General features: G+C 37.7%; 1 pseudogene; it reads left to right on the top strand.

Annotated features, from left to right (window-relative positions):
* The first annotated feature begins 226 nt into the window (after positions 1 to 226).
* LOC116806451 lies at positions 227 to 6534 on the top strand (annotated as a pseudogene).
* The last annotated feature ends 359 nt before the right edge of the window (positions 6535 to 6893 follow it).

Below are 6893 nucleotides of genomic sequence, written 5' to 3'. Positions count from 1 at the left end.
AGTACACAAATATTTCCGCCAAATATTAAAAAACTGACTATACTAACTAACTATTAACTATTAACTTCTATTAAACTATCTTTACTGTTCCATCATATGTACATAATACTCATTATCAAAATCATTTCAAATGACTTGTGCTGTGCTTATTGTTAAATATTAATGTATATTTTTGAGTATAAAAACTGACTAATTATTTTTTTATTATATTGCTTCCTAAAATTAGTACCGATGCAGAAGGTCTTACCTTGACTAAAAAGATACCGGATACTATTGCTTCATGGGTTGTGACTGGTTTCTCCTTGAATCCAACAACTGGATTTGCCCTCCTCAAAGTCCCCGCAAAAATTCGAGTATTTCGTCCATTTTTGTCTCCACAAATTTGCCACATTCTGCTGAAGAGCGGTAAGAAAATTAGTTTTCAATAACTTAAGATTACAGAGAATTTAATAATGTAAAATATAAGGTTACGGCCCAAATAGTAGTACTGCTGCTTCTCAAAGTATTTGATAAACATATGACTTATGAAGTAATATATATGATTTTATGGTAATAAAATCGAGACATTTCAAAATCTTCAATGTAAATAAATATTTAATTCTGCTAAACAATAAATTGTTGCTTTCTCATCTGGGAATGTTTTCAAATACTGTTATTAATTTAATAGAAATGCATAAAATTCAATACAAAAATAATCAATTTAAAGACTTTAATCTTATTTGTTAATAAATTTTAAAGTTATGCCAACATTTAATGATAACTTATCTTCAGTATTGGTTGCTTGTATATTAAATAAAATGTTCATCAGTTTTTAAGCTATATTTTAGGTATTTTTTCGTTAACATTTCAAAGGCATATGTGAGCACTACTATCAGATTGACTGCAGCTGTATATAATATAATAAATAATATTATAAAAAAATAATACTTGTCTAATTTAAACAGGTGAGGTCATTTGCCATACCTGTCATCATTTTCAACTATATGGATAAGGCACTCGATGCAGAGATTACAATGGATAACTCGGATAAGGAATATGAATTTGCTGGGGCAACCAATGAAGTTGAGGAGAAAGCAATCGATGAAATACAACGAGTTAAACGAGCTACCCAATCGCCTCGAACAGTGGTCAGAGTGTCTCGTTTATGATTCGGCCCAAGAATGTGGGAACGATCACGCTAAAGATTAATGCAATAACTCCACTGGCAGGTGATGCGATCCAACAGAAATTAAAGGTCGAACCGGAGGGAGTGCCAAGAGTATGAAAATCGAGCAGTTTTCATCAATCTTAAGGCTGATCAATCGGAAATGCAACACGAACTCGAGGTTGATATTCCCCAAATTCCGTAAAAAACTCGGAATTTATAGAGTTCTCTGTCGTTGGTGATCTATTGGGTCCTACCATTAAAAATTTGGATAATTTGGTGCGTATGCCCTATGGCTGTAGTGAACAGGAATATGGTAAATTTTGTGCCCAATATTCTGGTGCTCAATTATCTGGACGCCACCAGGCGCAAAAATGCCCAGCGTTGAGGAAAAGGCGAAAAATTCCTCGAGATTGGCTATCGGCGTGAGTTGACCTATAAACACGATGATGGCTCCTATAGTGCCGTTGGCAAATCTGATCCTTCCGGGCAGCACATGGTTAACTGCGTATGTCATGCGCTCTTTCCAGAAGCTGCCAAATACACCGATGTCGATCCCAAGGTTATAGGAGAAGGCTTGGATTTCCTGGCCTCCAACAAAAGGATAATGGCGAGTTTCCCGAAGTGGGCAAATTGTTTGATAATTCCTATCCAGAATGAATTGGGATTAACATCATTTATTTTGCGTTCTTTGAAAATGAAGTAAGTAACTTTTGCTAATCAATCTCTCCAATCAATTTATAATATATGTATTTAAGTCTGGTGGTTTTTTTTTTTTGGGTTTTCGTTAATTCATGCAATGTGTGAAGATTTGCAGCATTTTGCATTTAAATTTCTCAGAAATCTTGTAAATATATATCATATATTTACATATTTGTTATTTTTTTTTAATTTAAATTGGATAGCTGAAATCTTATAAATATTTCTTATGTTTTTTTTTTAAATTGAAATTTAAACATTAAATTTAATTTTTCATTTAATTTAATTTATATTTAAATATTCCACTCTTGATTTACAGGAAGTGCTATCAAGAAGTATCAACAAACCATCAACAAGGCCCTGGAATATGTTGCTCAAGAGGGTGGACAAGACAGATGATCAATATTCACTATCGATTGCCGCCGTTGCTCTGCAATTGGCCAAGCATCCGAAGACCAAGCAAGTTTTGGCCAAGTTGGACACTGTTGCCAAGCAGCAAAATGGTCAGAAATGGTGGTCCAAAACCACCGCGAAGAGGCTCAACGGATGCAGAACGATTGATCAGTTGGCGGCCCAGCACTAGTAACGATATTGAGATTACATCTTATCTGCTGATGGCACTCCTCGAAGAGGAGGCAGCCCAAGAAGCAACGCTGCCCATTGCCAAGTGGTTGATTGCCCAGCGGAACAGCAATGGAGGCTTCTCCTCCACAAAGGACACCGTCGTCAGTCTGGAAGCACTGACTAAGTTTGCAAAGAAAGACTGGCTCTGGCAGCCACACCAATTGACATTGATTTCGTTTGGGTCTGGGAACGATAAAAATGATAACGATAACGATAACGATAACAAGGGTGCTATCAAAGTGAATCCCGAGAACTCACTGGTACTTCGGTCACGTTTTGCCCGGCAGCACACGTAAGGTTCGCTTCACAGCCAAGGGTCAGGGTTCGGCAATGGTGCAATTATCCTATCGATATAATATCGCTGACAAAGAGATGAAACCCGCCTTCAAGGTGAGGCCCACTGTTAAGGATACATCCTCGCGGCTGTTGAGTGTGGAGGTGTGTGCCGAGTATGTGCCCCTTGAGTCCGGGTAACCAGACGAGTGACTCCAACATGGCCGTCATGGAAATTGCCTTGCCCTCGGGCTACGTCAGCGATGCCGATGAACTTTCAGATGTCGATGAGGCAGTCGATGAAGTTATGCGCATCGATACCAGAATTCCGGATTCCACGGTAATAGTCTGCGTTAACAGCCTGACTCCGGGTGATGTCAAGTGTATCCCGGTGGAGGGCATCCGGGCGCATCTAGTGGCCAAAGCAACAACCGGCTGCTGTCTCCTCTACGACTACTATGAGACAGATCGACGTGCCAGGAGTACTATCAGGTCGCCTCCTCGCTCTGTGACATCAGTGAGGATCCGATTGTGGTTCGGGTTGTAATAAAAAATAAACAAATGTAATCGTTTCTTTAAAAGTCCATTAACACTTCACCTCGCGTGGTGTTTAAATAAATATTTAAGTGCATTCTAATAATTATGTGTTCGCTCGTACTCGGAACAATACTCGATATTTTTTCCGAGTACAGCATTAATTTATTTATTTAATATTCAAAGTGATGAAAGAGTCAATATAAAACGCAACGAGTTCAAATTATAAACTTGAATATTTGAAACCATAAGAAGTCTATTTATAGCAAAAATAATTATAAAAAGAACTGCAATGAGATAACTATTTTTTATCATTGCAATACATAAGCGATTAGTCAGTTCTTCATTGATTACTTTTATGGCCCATTTTATGTGTATGTCTAAAGATTAAGAGTAAGCCAAGGTATTCCAAGCAGTGAACATAAGGATAGAAGGAATATTTACATATGTAATTTTAATAGCTTTAACCAAGAGGACAAGTCTTAAGCTAAAGACAGGAAATGGAACAGAAAATTCGCTTTAAGTAAACCTTCAGCAACATTAGCACCGCCAGCATGGCTGTTATTGAAGTTTCTCACCAATAGCTGCGCTGCGTGGCATAAGTACTATCGTTTTATTCAGTACGCAATATAGGTTTCTGAACTGCACTGCTAGCAGAGTTGTGCCGGTATAACACTCACATGAAAATAGAATACGTCAAGGTGTTTCACAATACTGGCTTTTAGCAAAATAACACACCAATGAAACGCAAAGCAAAAAGCACAACCATACCGCTGCTAAGAGATTTATTTTTATCCTCTAAAGCCGAAGAAATATTGATTTTGTCGGTTACTCCAAACTGCAATTTTCTCTTTTGCGTAAATTAAAATTTGTTTAAGTCTCAGCGAAATTTGTTTTAGAAACCGAAAAATAATTATTTTATTAATCGTTTTTCAACTTATTTAAAATTAATTAAAATGAACATACAAAATACATTTTTGGGTTGTATATTGTTGCAAAGAGGCCAATAGCAAGGCTACTATAGACAATGCTAGCCGATTTCCAGATTATTGTGTTCGTGTCACACACAAATAGGATACTTAAGGCAGGCTGCGCATCGCGACGAGGCTCATTGTGGATCCAAGTGGCGATCGATACGCATCGTAAGCGTCTCAGTCAATCGTCTAAGTCAATCGCATCGTAAATCTGGGCTTTATTTCTCTGTGTTTGTGCTGATAATAAGCAAACAGAATAGTTGCTGTGCATTATGTACCACGAAAAAGATCTCAAAAAAAGAATAGAGTACAACATAAAACTATTTAAATTGCCAAAATGTCGCGGAATTTAGCAGAATTCTGCTTTTTTATTTTGTGCACTTCAATTGGGACTACTCATAAATGCTGCTGGGTAAGTAACAACATGTTTGGGCAACACTCCCCATAATTTATTCTGATGTCAACATTAAATTTATTTTATATTGATGTATAATTACAATTATATTATAAATGATAGCTTTGTGAAAATTATTTATTTTATGTGTTTCTATTCATTTATTTTAAGTATTTAAATTTATTAAGCCTAGTGTACCCATTAAAAAAGGTATTCTCGTTTTGTGAAAAGTATGTAACAGGCAGAAGGAAGCATCTCGAGCCCATATATTCATGATCAGACTGAACAGCCGAGTCGATACAGCCTTGTCTACAGATACTATGAGAGCTGGAGACTTAAAATTCATTATATAAACACTTGTATATCCCGGGTAGATCAAGTTTGCATCAATTTTTCGATAACTACTTCTGTTTATAGCCGCTTTACAGGGTATATCCCAGTCCAGAGCTCCTTCGACTAAAACATTCCCAATTCCTGTTTTCTTTTACTTAAAAATATGACACGAAAGCTGCGTTAAAAAAGAAAAAGAGGCGGGAAGTAGCTTTTAAAGAATCCGGTTTTGCACATGAGAAAAATATTATAGAATGCAACTGGTAAATATATTTATAGAACACATCCATTTCCATTTACAATTTTCAGCCTGTATACGGTGATTGGGCCTGGCACCATCCGCTCCAACTTTAAATACAATGTGGCAGTATCTGTGCACAAAGCGGACGCAAAGAGTCTGATTAAAGTGGGCATCACTGGCCCATCCTTCAATGAGACCAAACAGGTCGAAGTGCAACCAATGTCAACGGTAAATGTTGAATTCGATGTGCCCAAATTAATGTATGGAGCATATAGTCTGACTGCCACTGGTATTGAGGGCATTATATTTGAGAACTCAACGGAACTGAATTATAAGAAAAACACAGCATCGACTTTTATACAATTTGATAAGGCAACCTATAAACCAGCGGATCTGGTACAGTTCCGAGTGCTCTTCCTCGATGAGAATACACGACCAGCCACGATTGACCAGCCCATAACAATTTTGATTAATGATGGTGCCCAGAATCGTATCAAGCAATTATCGGATGTCAAATTAAACCAGGGCATCTATACAGGACAGCTGCAATTATCGGAACAACCCGTGCTGGGTACGTGGAATATTGTGGTCACTTTGGCCGATGAAACTGCGGAAACCAAATCCTTTGAGGTGGCCAAATATGTTTTGCCCAAATTTGAGGGTCATTATGGAATCAGCAAAAGATGTTGCCATACAGGATGGTGTCATTAAGGCCACGATTCGAGCCAAATATACCTATGGCAAAACCGGTCAAAGGCAAAGCCACCGTTTCTCTAAAACCCAATGATGCTTATTTGGATGACGCTGACGGTAGAATGGATCAAATTAAAAGCATCGATATCGATGGCAAGGCCCACATTGAGTTCCCACTTCAGCCAAATTCACGTTCTACGCCTCCTTTGGAAATATTTGCTGTGGTCACCGAAGATTTGACGGGTCGGCAGCATAATAGTTCGACAATTGTCAATTTGCATGCGCAACGACATAAAATTGAGGCACTCGATGCACCCAACAATTATCATCCCAACAAATCGTTTATCTATCAATTTGTTGTCAAGAATTTGGATGGTTCCCCCCGTGCAAGATGCGACGAAAAAAAGCAAAAAATCTGCTTCGAGCACAATAATGAAATCGTTGAATTTGAGGCAACCTTGATTGAACATGGTATTGCCACATTTAATTGTATACTGTCGGCAAATACGTTGCAGTATAGCATTACGGGCTATTATGCAAACTCCAATTCCTCCTTGGGTTCGATTCAAAGATTTCAACCGGAAATTGACTCCGCTGTGCCACTGAAAATCCAAATAAACACAAAAACGTAAGTTGAACAATATATTTATTTATAATTTAATTTGATATTATTATTATTATTATTGTTTGTTAATTTTTTATTATTATTATTTTTAGTCCAAAATTGGGTAAAGAGTGTTTCGTTTGATGTGACATCGAATGAACCTATTCCATATTTTCAATACGCGATTGTCGCTCGGGGCAATATTGTGAAAGCGGAGCATGTTGAAGTGCCACAAGGTCGCAAGAACCACACCGTTAAGTTTACACCCACGTTTGCAATGGTGCCACAGGCCCTCCATCTATGTCTACTACATCTTTGACAACTGAAGCTGCGCTTCGAGGAGAAAGCAATCGATTTCGATAAGGATTTTGAGAACTCGGTAA

This window comes from Drosophila grimshawi, unplaced genomic scaffold (genome assembly GCF_018153295.1).
Source record: "Drosophila grimshawi isolate 15287-2541.00 unplaced genomic scaffold, ASM1815329v1 contig_146, whole genome shotgun sequence".
Classification (NCBI taxonomy): Eukaryota; Metazoa; Arthropoda; class Insecta; order Diptera; family Drosophilidae; genus Drosophila; species Drosophila grimshawi.
Note: the sequence above shows the minus strand (reverse complement) of the source record. Positions and strands in the feature narration are given on the sequence as shown.